This window comes from Battus philenor, unplaced genomic scaffold (genome assembly GCF_028537555.1).
Source record: "Battus philenor isolate CCGP_79_NKW_IND1 unplaced genomic scaffold, ilBatPhil1.0.hap1 SCAF_23, whole genome shotgun sequence".
Classification (NCBI taxonomy): domain Eukaryota; kingdom Metazoa; phylum Arthropoda; class Insecta; order Lepidoptera; family Papilionidae; genus Battus; species Battus philenor.
The window spans coordinates 204,221-219,117 of NW_027181686.1; positions in this window are offsets into that span (position 1 = coordinate 204,221).

Sequence of the window (14,897 nt, forward strand, 5' to 3'; positions counted from 1 at the left end):
GAAAAAATGATTTTTCAATTTTGTATTTCTATAGTAAATAATGTTTAACTACCTTCTTCTTTCCACAACTTTGACATCGTCCATTCTTCTAGTCTGAACCATGCTTCAACTCGCCTAAAATTAGAAAGTTAGTAAATTCTTTAACTTTCAAAAAGAAGATTTAACCCTTAATAGCCTAGAGTTTCAATTTTGATACCAATCTTTTAAACCGAATGTTCACATTACTATTACATTTTTTTATAGGTTGGCTGTACGAATTTTCCTGTTGTATAATATTCTTTCCAACGAAATTAAAAAAAAAATCTTCATCCATCCCTTCATGTAGACCCTCAAGCAAACACAGTAATATTGAAAAAAAATCACTTTCGTAAATCAGGCTATTAAGGGTTAAGTTCCTTTAGCGGTTGAATTAGCTTACCGTCATATACTGTACATTATATGGTGTATGTGTAATGTTTGTACATGTCATTCTCTTCTTTATAAGTATGTTCATTTGTTATAAGGTTGATGTACGGCAACGCAGAGCTTTTCACATTTTCTGTTTTACGCACGATGTGTGTAGAAAGTTTAAAAACAAATGAATAAATTTGTGTTTTTTAAAAAAGAGCGCACATGTCACTGACGCGAGTTCTTGAGTTATAAATGAATGTTGCAACATAAGCAATGCACCGAATCAGCGATAATGCAGCGCCGGTGCATTAGCTAATTCGCTCGTTTGTGGCGGTGGAGTTCTTGGAGCAAACTCAACGAGAGAGAGAGAATTTCGTGCACGTAAATTAGGGCATCTGCATCATAAACAATTCTGGTGCCAATAAAACGTAGATACAGACGTCCGGGGCGAGTTAAACATAACAATGCCGCCGTGTGGTGTTCTCGATATTCAAGATATCTTTATTCAAATAGGTATTTACACACAATTTTAAAATGCAATTATTGGAATATTATAAGTTGTAAGCTATCGTCTGTTTGGAACGCATCTACTGAGAAGAGCGGGCGAGAAATTCAACAATATACATATATATATATATATATATATATATATATATATATATATATATATATATATATCAACCACGTCAATAAGTCAACAAACTAAGGTCCACAAATTTTATTCAACTAAAAATTCTTCAATACTATAGTAGTATTTATTTAATAATATACTTTAAATTTTATATTTCAAACTTTAGAAGGAAAAAGTAGAGGGAAAGAAACCAGGACGGCGATCATCAACCCCACTCTGTGCGCGTGGCCACAGGCCTCACATAAGGGAGGCATTAAGAAAAGCAGGTTTTAGATTCCTGTGAAGGCAACTCGACGTACCTTTGACTAAGGCTTTTTATAGCGCGACCTTCAGCAATCAACTTAAACGACCAAGAAGAAGACCTTTTAAGGATTTGTTAACTTTTGCAAAATGAAATTTAGGCATCATGAGTTTATATTTATTTCTTATACTACAAGACGCAGGCCTTGCCAGAAGATCGTCAACATGATTGGTCCTGTGCTGCCCGCGCCCAAATCCATCAACTTCGTGCGATCGTAGCCGTGTCGTCGGTCTACCTGTTGGACAGCCTACCGACTGTACTTTATACCTTTTATACTTTTACTCATAAAGACTTCAAAGTCAAGAGTGAGTGAAATAAAAATGTTTTTCGGGGAATTCCCGGCAGCCGGTGTCGGCCCGGGGGCACTTGGCTGATGTATTGTTGTTGTTCCCGTACAAATCTTTACGGGGATAATCAAAGTGCAAAGCCGTTTTTTATTCCATTATTAATATTATGCCTAGACGGTCTACTATTGTTAAAAATAATAATAATTCTCTTTAAATGAACGCAGTGTGCGTATCAGTAATAAATATAAGAAATATAAATAAATTTAAGTCACGCATAACATTTTTGAAATGTTCATAAAATTAATTTAAAATAAAGGTTCTCGGGTAGAAATTGCCTCGAGCAATAGGACCGCCTCTTGTACCTATATATAAATTGTTTTTTTATTAGCTACTATCTATGTTATTTTGTTACATTTCTCTTTTGATTTTTTATATAGTGTTTTAGTGAACAATATAGAGTACATAAATAAATATAAATAAAATTTGTAGATACATAACGACAGTTTGTGTGTGTGTTGGTATCCTGAGGATATTTGTGAAAGAGATCAAAACTATAAAGAGCCTATTGCGGTTTCTTCTTATATCAGGAGATTGGGCTGGGTTTATTTTAGGCTTAAATTGAATCATTAAAGCAGAGGTAAATCTGATTGATTTATATTAAATTGGTCTTATTTCTCAGCTTTTGTTCGAAGAAAATTTTTGATAAATATATATGTTTTAAGTAGATATTACTATGAATATATTAGTCTATATATACATACACACATGTGTAAAAACACTAACAGGTAAAAGTAGGTTTTATTCACCTACCATTTCAGTAGCGAAAGTATGGACTGATTGTACTCTAAATATTTATTAACTATAGTATAACATACATAAGGGAAACAATGGAAAATACTTCAGTAAAAACATGATAGTACTTGCGTGTACAACAAAAAACTAACGCACTTCTCATACAAAGAGGTGTTTTTTAACGATTATTTCCTTTAATTGATTTAAAACTACCACGAGTATTTCAGCCGTAAGGCGTACAATAGTGGATATAGGCTTTCGTAATACATTTCCTGTAACAATGATCGGTTACAGTCTTCATCTAGCGCCCTTCGATGTTTTTACCACGCCAAAATAATCTATTTCACCTGGATAAATTATTTTCTGAGAAGTAATCGCTTGTGTTAAAATATAAATGGACGATAAAACTTTAATTTGGTAAACATCAAAGAGTAAAGAGCACAAGACCTCTTTGAGTCACTCCCGCAGACAGATCGCACCGCTCGAAGTGAGAGGCATCGACACAAACACATCGCGAGCGATCCCAGAGTACCGAGCGATCAAATGCCCGTAGAGGCCAATCGGCTCGAGAAATCGGCTAAACCAAATCAAAGGAATTAAATGCGCGAGTAAAATCGAATAAAACTGTAAGCGTTAAACTAATACGCCTTGCCCAAGTTCTGTGAGTTTAAGAGAGGCCAATTTGTTCAATAAAAACTGTGGAGTCGGCTGAACACGTGATTCTAAAATTTAAATGAAAAATTATTGCTCCTGAACTGCGTGTTCAAGTACGTATCAGAAAAATCGCGATATTGACACAGATTGGTTTGCTACATCACCTTTATTAGTTTAATTATTGATATTGTTATTAAAATCATCGAAAGCGATCGCTTGTATGCGACATGGAACACTAGAAGAGCTCCATTTTACTAAAACATTAAAATTCAGATCCCCTATTATAGCATAAGTAAACCTTAAACACGTTGCTATGATCAAACGCACCTTGAGCGTAGAAGAGCTTGCATCCCACTGTTTTTTTTTTTGTGATTACTTTTAAAAATAATCATCACCATCATATCTGCCGAAAGATGCCCACTGCGAGGTGGTGGACTACCACAGAGACCTGCACGTTGACCAGTCTTCCACAGTCTTGCACTGCCACCTCCAGCAACTTCCTGCGACTTTAACTATAATAAAGAACGAACACAAGACAATAAAACTAATAATCCAGAGCAACCAATTCTTATCGTTTATTTTCATTTGAAAATCCTTTGTAATATATGGAAAAATTTACTATGTGTTTTTGTCTCGTAAACATTCTCGTTTTTAACATCCGAGAGTCATCCGTGATCTTTACGCCTCAGGGCCCCGAATCTTCTTGAAAAATCGTTTTAATAAGGTTAATATTCTTACATTGGTCTCACTTTATTTTTATCATAATATTTTGCACATTTTCAATAACTACAATAAATTTTAATAAAATAGGGATGTCCATAATATACGAGTATTTACAAGGTATCGTAAAAACTGACTATACCAGTTTTTTGTTATTTACGCATATTAGAAGTAAATTGACAGAAAAGACTTATTTTTCCATAAACGAATATATTTAAATGACAAGAATCCTCGGCAGTGATGTCGCCTAATTATTTTTGATTTCATTAAGGCTACATCTGATAAAGTGTATATGCATAAATCTGTCTTGTTAAACCTTATTAAAAGATATATTGTTGTAGAGTTTCTTCCTGCTTCTTCTCCACAACTATAACACCTTGCAAAGCAGAGTAGAGTCAAAAATAAAATAGATTACAAAATAATTTAATAATAAGTTGACGATCAATAAGAGTTCTAATGTCAAGTAAACGAATTTTCATCTCTTATCTTTTTATCAGATACATTAGACCTTGAGACGGTTTAATAGAATTCCGAGATGGGAAATGTCAATTTACTTGAGTATAAGTGTAATTCCTAAGTCATGTAAATTTCTTGTTTATTGTTTCTAATACGGTCATTTACCAGCCAGTAATCGTCGGCTTGAACAACTCCCAGCGGCCGCGCTCCCGGCTCAGTTAAATATGTTTCATGAATATTACAGATGTTTGCATATATTATTAGCTTTTCAATGCGCCCCCAATGGGAGCAGGGAGTTTCTTTCAGAAAGGGACCTAAGCCACGGATTACATAATGTCACATATTTCGGATTTCGCCTTACCCTGGCTTAAAATATGTCGGATGCCAACAATGTTCCCAATGCCCGCTTTTGAGCCGCGGTGATTTAATCATTGAAATAATGTCGCTAAGCTTCGCCTCACAGGATTCATGTCACTGGCTGCGATTGTACATTTACTCAATTTATTAATAAAAAAAATATTCAAGTTAATTTATATTGATGTGGTGTGTTTACATCAACAGACAAATGCTAGAATAGTCCAATTCGATAGAAATTGAATCAAATTAAGCTACTATTTAAAGCAAATATTATAAATAAACATATTACAATAATATTAATAAAACAATAAGAGATGAGAGACATGAAATAGGACTCTTAGTATCTCGACTACCTGCCCTGCTTTATACTGACATATATATATATACACACACATATATATATATATATATCATATATAATATGGGTACATTTTATTGTATTCTTTTATACCAACAATGTTTTTTGGTTACATTCTAACACGCCTTCTTTGTTGTTTAGTGACAATATTAATTCCTAAGCTGTATAATCTCTACATGGACCAAAGAAAGTCAAGTTCGCTGGAAGTCGGTGGAAGGTGGCAGCGCGTGATCGACCAGCGTGGTTATCTATACGGGAAGACTGCTTTGCAGTGGGGGTCTATTAGTTGAAATGAATAATTGAATGAATTGTACTTAGTACTTTAAACATAGTACTTTGCTATATATGTTTTTTTTTCGTCTAATACAACCAACAAAAAACTAAGATTCACATTAATCTATACTAAATAAGCATAGCAGACGACAACAATTTTCCTAACGTCCGGAGACGCTCACGTATAAAATATCGGTGCTCGCTGTGCTCTTTAAAACGGGTGTGTACAGACTATAAGCTATCGATAAAGGAATCCCCCGTGTACTAAGCCGTGAGAATTTTTGTACGGACCTCGGAGCCGCGCTGCATCGACGAAGGCACGCCCGTCGGAACAAACGCGGCCAAAGACCCGCGATCGCGCAATTATTTTATGAAAAATGTTCGCTCCCCGGCGCCGCGCAGACGAGCGGGAATATCTTTATAATTAAATAACGTGGACGAGAAGTTATTACTGCAATGATAACAGCGCATACATGGGGTAACATACGCCTCTTTGGAATGTAAAAAGTATATATTCATTATTTATACAGGCTGTTTGGTAGATGTAAATGCTTCAACCGTAGTTCATTTGTCGGACAAAAACTTTAAAGCTTATTACTAACATTTATTTGCACGCAATTGTTTACACAGAATGCCGTGTAAACCAGTGATTCCCAAAGTGGTCTATATCGACTCCTAGGGGTCGACGACAACCTGCAAGGGGTCTACGTGGCGAAAAAAAATTTGGGGATCCACGATAGTGGATCTCAACACATACGCTGATAGTATCTATTTACTTACATCATTACATCAACTTTTAAACAGATTTCACCAGACGGGACTTTCCATAAGTATCATTTTCATGTTCGCTATGATGCTATCAATAATTGTATATTCCTCGCTGAATTCCTCGATGATTCCAAAAAGGATCATGATGCTCATGATCCTTTTTGGATTAGTGCCAGTTATCACCAGTACGTATTTCTTCGACTAATGTGGTGCAGCGTCATATAAAATATTTTTATTGAAGTAGGCATTTACATGCACTTTTGAATCGTTGCTTGTTTTAACATTATAAGTAATAAGCTACCACCGGTTAGGAACGCTGATCTGTGATGAGCAGGCAAGAAACTCAACAGTGGCTTTAATATATTCATTTTAACAATTTTGAAGAATACATTATAATAACAATATTGTAAATGTGTCAACAAATCAAGTTCCAAACGTTTCAATTAACCAAAAACCTTAAATGGTGCAATAAAAGTAATTTATTTAAATACTTTTTATTTTAGTTTATAACCTAAGAAACGGAACGTGTTATTAAACTTTATTATATATGCGTACACCCAGATTCGTGAAGAATTTGTTAACTTTTTGAAGACGGAATTTAGACGATACGAGTTTATTTTTATTTCTAGTATTCATCTTACTTCACTATTTTTCATATAAGATTTTGAATTGTGGCGCATAAATATTTTGTTATTAATTATGTTTTGCGGAGCAAGGGATAGAATACCAATATCTTTAAAAAATCTCTCAGGGAATCTCTAGCTATCTTAAGTTAGAAATATCCCGTACAGCTTTTTTTGTAATTTAAATATAGAATAATATCGGTTACACTATCCTGTTATAAAATACCATAAGACAGAATGCTATATAAAACCACACGAGTCGAATTGTATAAGTAATGCTATAAATATTGTTTGTTATAATTTAATGTGAAAACTGGGTTTGAAACACAAAACAGCACAAAAAATGATGTCTTATTAGCGTAGTAATCCCCCGGAGAGCTTTCAATTAAGTTTATCTGCAGGATGGCGGCGCTGAACCTGCAGAGACAATTCGTCTGGCACGTGGCCAGCTGCAGCGCGGCGTGTCGCACACGCGCGCGGTTATTTAAGGCTTCTTACGGCATGTGCGGCCCGAGTGCGAGCGTATAGCGTACTAATGAAATTTGTAAGCCCTGCGATGTTTTGTACAATGTTCAAGTACACGGCTGATGGTATTTGTGTAATGGAGGCCGCTGTTTATTTGTTCATGTTGTTTCTAGTGGAACTTGTTTACACTAAAAGAAGAATGCTAGTAGAGTGCAAGCTACATATTTAAATGAATGTATGTCCTTCATAGAACCGTAAATTTTGCATTTGATCATGTAATAATCATTAGCAAAAGTGTTTTGTATAAGCCCATGAGTTTTTAAGTTGGTTTGACCAATTTTCGACAGCTGGTACCATCTTCATTCCAATGAATTCCATATATCGTCGTGACAGTTCCTGCTAATTTTAATAAAAACGATAACAGAAAAAGAATGATCTTTCAAGTTGCGGGTGATATAAGAACTTAAGAAAATTTTGAAATTCATGTACAGCTCTCGTAATTAAAATAAAACCGAAAAAAACTAAGTTTTTTTTACAACTGCAAGTGGACGAAGTTGCGGGGTACAGCTAGTTAGAAATAAGCTATAATCAAATTATGATTCCCCCTATATTGCCGTCTTTCACATCAACATGTAGCTATGGAGATTTAAAAATGTCTCCTGATTGGAGAAGTTTTCAAAACAGAGTGAATAAGGACTTTTTGTAATCAGTTTTACGAACCTTCTCAATGCGGCGGCGCAAACAATTCCCAAGGTACATTATCATTTGAATAATTCTTATCAGGGTGCTTAGAATTTTGCATTAATTTTTGTTTAATTACTTTTTAAAGTTTTTGTTATGAGAGATTTTAATTAAATTATCATTAAATTCAGTAGAATAGGCGTGTGTGTTGTAAAAATGTTTACAGTTACGAAACAGTTTTTTTAAAGCTTTATTATCTGCCTTCGACTACAAACTCCCTCTTTGGACGATAAAGATGTGGTCCAATAAGCAGCTAGCAACCTTAGGTTACAATTTTATGGAGCCTACAGAAAAGTATAATGCTGGTTTTTATTTCTCAGGCTAAGCTTGATAAAATGGCCAAATCCGGCATTTATTACTATACATGTACTTAGATAAGATTCATACAATTTTAGTAATAGTTTTAAACTATGCAATGTGATCAGCTATATGTGTAAAAGCTTTAATAAAGTGGAAGCGTAAATATATACATACATATATATGTGGGAACGGAACGTAAGAGTGAAGGAAGGGAGCGATTGATTGATGAATGAATGAAGAATAGGAATGAATTATGGCGATGGACCGGTTTGTATGAAGTATGTAAGAAGTGAAAAATTAAAGTGTTTAAAAATATCAAAAAAACATCTATTATGCGCCTGCGTGATATGCATGGAAGAAGTATAGGATGTACATCGATCACTCACACATATATATAAATATATATATTGAAAGTAATCAATTATTTCTTCTTATCAACTGATTCACACCCATTGCAAGCCACAGGTCTTTCCAAAGATTACCGCGATCTTAACTATCACATCTAGTAAGGGGCGTACCCACGCTGCATCTATCGCCTCGTGGGCGCCACTCGAGAACCTTTCGGCTCCAACGACCATCAGTTGCACGAGCGATGTGTCACGTCCACTGCCACTTCAGACGGCCACTTCGTCGAGCTACGTCGAGAACCAATGAACTATTTTTAAACAAAAAGACTATTTCATGTTAGTTTAGGAGAACATAGGCAAGGAAAACTCGATAGAGATAAATATATAATTCAGAATAACAATTTCCAGAATATTCGTGCAGTTTAAATAACAATTAGCTTTGTTAGAAAGTCCGGACGCACCTGACGGTAACGGCGCGCTGTCTATTCACCAATAGAATCAGTTATCTCGTAACGAGTGGAAGTTTCCGCCGCCCGCCCCCGGGACGCGCGGGGCTCTAATCGGTTTAGCCGGCGACTTTATGCCTCTGGCACTTCCCAAGTGATTACCACAGCCTCGGCTAATCGCTCCCCGCTAACTTTACTTAATAATCGACAAACAGGAGAGCCGTCTCCTCTTACTCTACCGGACCGCACCGTCCAGACCGCATTACAGCAGAAAATTTTCCAAAGAGAATAATAATATAAATAAATATATTCATATTAACCGATTTATACATTAATTATACGAATTTTACATTTAATGCACACATGTATGTACATTTAATGTGTACAATTACAACAGCGTACGTGGGATTAAAACGGTCAAAGTACTTAATAATGAACGAATTGAATGTAATGTTTTTAATTGAAAACAAACGTCATTCGGCTTATTAATTCATTTGAACGCTTCATTACACCAGATTTTATTTTAAATTAAAATCAATTTTTTATGAATTCCATCCCGGTTCAAGTTTATTTTTTGTTGTCCTATGTTTCTCTGTTTTGCAGCAGCGCGGGCCGCGGGCACGGCACATGTTATGGCAGTCCATATGTCACAGTCATTTAGTTATTCAGGGTTAACTAGTGTTGTTGGTTCTCTACCGAATGAGTTTACAATGTCTCAAAAAGTCATCATCATCATTTCAGGACATCACCACTAGACATAAACCTCCTCACATAGATTTACAATGACCATTTCGAAGTGACCTGGGTTAAAAGATGACCATAAAAAGGTTATCTCTCCACCCTCTGGGTGGAAGTCAATCACAACGCTCACCAGTCTGCGGTCTCCACCAACCTGAATGCCCCAATGTTTCTAACTGGTTCTATTGGAGATCTAAGGGGAAGTCCTATATCCTACAGTAAACATCGATGATAAGATAAAATTCACTCAAACAACATTGGCAGTTTAAACAGAACTCTTATTATTCGTTATTTATTTTTAACCCATTTTATTGTTTACTTTATTTTGCTTAGCAAGGTATTGTAGTTGTGGAGAAAAAGCAGAAAGAAATTCCAATTAAAATATCTTTTGAAAAACTTTTAATAATACAGAATTACGTATATAAACACTGTCAGGTATAACCTAAATGAAAACAAAATAATCAAGCGGCGTCATTATCAAGGATTCTTGTTATTTGAATAATAAGCCTTTTCCGTCAATTTACTTTTAATATGCGTTTTAAATTTTAAGTCTTATAATGTTTTGCGGAATTTTATTGAAAAATCTGATTCAGCGTATTGAAAATGAATTAGAGAGATTTTGCAATTGAAACTTCAGCATAACCAGTTTTACAGCGCCTTGCAAGTATGGACGTCCTATTTTTTGAATTAATCATAATTATTGTAAACGTACATATTGACCTCCTTTCTTTACTGTCTTTTCTACTCAAAGTTTTTTTTTTAAGTTTAAAAAAAGGGATAAAGACGGCGGAAGAAAGAAGAAGTAAATACAACGAAGAAGCCAAAATAAATATAACTGAATAGTTAGGTAAGTCAGTGCGGCAAGCGATTGAACGTAAGAGATCTGCGTCGAGAGTCTGTTCCAGTGGAAGTCGAGCGGTCAGCGTGAAGCAGCCAAGCTTTGCAGGTCTACCTTTGTGCTCACGGCAAATCAGTCTGCTCAGATATATTCACAATCCTGTCAAACCAAAACCTGCCTGTAACAGTTTTTTTTTGAAGATCTCCTTAATCTAAAGGGATTTAAATTCTAACTATATTTATGAAGAATATTTGCTAATGAAAATTTATGAGTGAAAACGCCTACAGTTAGAAGCGATATTAAGGACGAAGAAATATCACAGCGCCCGGAGGGATAGGCTTTGTAAAGATATTTTATTTTACACATTATTTCAAGCCGAAGTTAGTGATAGAAAAATATTAAATGATGTGATGCTTTAAATCGAGATGGATCGATTTGTTTGACGAAATTCATAGTTAAATTTGAAATTGAATCTATTACATGTATAACTGGTGTAAAAAACTAACTATGTCGTAGAAAAAAAAATTTGTATAGAGTAAGGTGTGAAGCCGTTGGGACAAGCCGGCGCCGAAACACATTAAATCTTATTAGCCGCTCAAAGCTGGCACTTGTCGGGTAGATGGTTGCATTTATCGCATACACCCCGCGCTTGCACGCCGTCGCCGGAACTGAAAAATGCAGCGCCGTTCCAGCTTAATTAATTCATGTGCTCGCGCAGTTCCAAACTGGGAGCGCGTCCAAACATCTCCCAAAGTTTTGCGTCGCCAATAACAATATGATTTATTCACATATTTAGTACTCAGTTCCACTCTACCGCGCTGTCGGAAGATATAAATAAATGCATTAAATATTAATATATAAAACTTAATCATTGTTTATTTTCAGACCCGTAAGCGGATTGTATAACCTCCATCTACAACATGGACAAACGACTAAGTAAAGGTTTTTAATGTTTTTAACGGACCTTGTTTTTTGCAGACGTCTCGTTTCCCTATCAATTCTTGGAAAAGTAACTTTGATTTCACTAAGTTTTCAAGTATATTTTTTTATTTTTCTTCTTTTATCTGTCATAATAGCATCCTATCTTCTTCTTCCTTCATATTTTCTTCTATTGCTGTTACTGTTATTTTACATTGCAATACGGGCCAGTAAGCGACTACTAGCACCAAGGTCTAGTCTACCGCAAGGTCACAAATGCACTAAGGAGGCTCTTTTAGTTTAAACCAGGGCTTCTTAAACTTTTGTCATTCAAAATTAATATTTTTCCTTGATTTATTTATTAGGTACATATAAAAATATATAGTTAAAGAATTAGTTTTGAAACACACAAAATTCTAAAATTAAAAATTGCACAAAAAATTATAAAATTGTATTTATATTAGTTTAAAATCTTCAACAAATGCGCGTATCTAGACGCTGCATGTCCACTGTATTCCACCAACTCTAGTGATGTTATAAAATGGTATATATAAACATTTGACATTAAAATCTCTCAACCCCAGAATTATGCTACGCGACCCCATTTGGGTTCGCGATCCATAGTTTAAGAAGCCCTGGTTTAAACCAATGCTTCAGTTGTCGGCAGACGCTAGATGCAAGATGCTTTTTACCGGCCCTATTTAAAATCTTCTGGGGATGCCTCTGTCCAGCTGGTCTGGATGCTGAAACAGTGTCTAAGAAGCTAACATACACATAATAGTATAGTTTATGTCCTGACTTATTTTTTATTTATTCATATATTAACTTGTTCATTTATTTATATGAAAGGCTTAGCCTTATAGCAATTTTTACAATTGACTTCGAAGCCTGTTGTAAAGTTTTCTCAAATGAAGCTTAAAAATTTCGACTAAAACCACTCACTTAAGTCTAATGATTAAGATTCTTTGGGACAATCGGCTTCGCTTATGTTTGCTGACTAGATATATTTTTGTCATGAAATTAAATGCAACGTTTCTTTAATAAGAGTACGAGTTCAATTATATATATATATATATATATATATATATATATATATATATACAGATACGGCGAGAAGAAAAGGCAAGATTTCTTCTCGCCGTATCTGTATATATATATATATGTATATATATGTATATTTGTATAGATATATATGTATATGTGTATATAATTTTCATTTACATAATAATAAGACTCTATCTATCAAGAAGATTTAGTATAGCAATTCAAAATGACCAAGAAATCACCAATTATCCTTGTAAATAATTTAAACTTAATAAGAATATATTAACATTTTCGTTCATGTACGGAACCCTTCGACAATAATTTTCTATACAACAGTATTAATATCATAATCATTACCATTATGTCCGTTGACCGAAGATTCGCCGCGCTGACCGCTCTTGCACTGCTCACATTCAGAGATTTCCCGCGACTTTTACTTTGTGGATATCCCCCAACAGCCATTACTCGCAAGAGCAATGTGCTCCTCCCACTGCTGGATATATTTCTAAGATAACATTAACAATAGGCAGAGCTTAAAGTAAAAGAAAAGCTACAAGTTTCTGTTGTGTACGCATTGAATTACAAAGTGAAAAGTACGTAATAAACGAACTGTTTTATTAGGGCGCATTCGAGCAAAACTTTGTAACATAATGCTACCGAGGCAACATCAGACCAGATTGAATACATAAAATCGATTTCAGCTGAGATTGTGTTAGAAATTGATATGAGCCAACGTACTCAATATAGTACCCACAACTTTACATTGAAATATCTAATGATTTTTCGATCTCTTCTGGGTACGTTTTTTAACATATGCATTATGTTAGTTCACGCTACGTCGAACTTAAGAGAATGAGGGCGAAAGTTCTCTCGTTCAACTAAAATTAAAATATTAATTATTTTTATTCATTTTATTTTCCTCTTTGCAACATTGGAATCATAAAATATTTACTTTTGTACTCAAATTCGTTTTCGTAAGCTATGACCTCGAACGCGTCCTGATCAGTACAACACAAAGAACTTGAACAAGTTCTTTTGGAATCACTTGCATCGTTGTTTCTTCGTTTATTCATAACCTTCCTCGTGAATCACTTATAGTGACCACTCTTGTAGTCACGAGAAGAGTACTAAACATGAGACACTAGAGTCAAATTGAGCATCAGCTGAGTCTGCCCGGCATTGTTCAACGTGAATACATGGTTACGGTGGTTCTAAAAGGAGAAGAATGTTTCGTGATTTGTTTTTTGCGACGATTTTAGTCGAATTATTTATGTATATCATCAAAATCATTTCAGTCATAAGACGTCCTTTCTTGGAAGTAGGCCTCCCCTATAAATTTCCAATCCTGTTCTATGTGGCCTGTACACTGTCATTTCAAATATCTAATTCACTATAGTCAGCCGGTCCTTTTATTCACCTACGAATCTCCTCATGCGTATCATTATTTATTTGAATAAAAACATAGGAGGAACATTAAATTACATTCTTCGTCATTGTAATTCTAAATGTAGGGTGTCCACTGTTGTACATAGGTTTCTCGCATAGAATTCGCAATAAAACCTCATCCATTGCAAAAATTACTTTAAAAATGATCTATCAAGAGTTAATTTATGTTATCAAGATAAAGAATGAGGTGACGCGATTTCAAACATGCGTGCAGCTGAAAAAGTATAGTTTTGGAGATAAACTTATTAGTTATTAATGTCAAAAAGCCTTTCATTATCACCATTTCAGCTGTAAGATGACACACACTTGACTTATGACTTCTTGATCAATTTTCAATAAGACCAGTTGACCTGCATCTAGCAGTTATCGACCACTTTATCGAGATTATATATTAATTTTAAAGGTATACGTCGATACAATTACAACAAGCGTTTGTCGGTCGCTGGTCTCCGCTTCAGAAATTTAAGGCTTCTTCAAGGCCACCTGTACTGGGCCTTGTGTGGCCTGCGCGCTGCCTATTCAACTCGTTAATCCGTTAGGGTATGTCGTTCACTTTCGTTTGTTTACGGATCTCATTAGTGGAACATAGAACACCTATATGCAAGTAATAGGAACGGTATTAATTATATTTAAATAAGTTGTATTATGTTTGGATTAGATTTTTATTTAATTGAATAACTTTAATTTACTTAAATTAAATGTTAATTAACCTCATTACCTTAATAGGATATATGATGTGGTGCAGGATTTCAAAGACACTCGCACCTAAAACCTACAGGTAATGTTTCAGGATATTACCTACTGAATGAAAAAATGATCTTCTAACATCTGTCCGTATAATATTCATCAAAAACTTTCAATTTGCTTGCCTATTCAGGGCATGCGTCGCCTATTTATATAATGCGGAAAGTTTTAAACGAATTGCTGCTACGGAGGCTTTTGCGCTAACTCCGCGAGCCGCGCCCGCCCGAGTTACTGCAGCCGGCAACCCGCGGCAAAGCCTC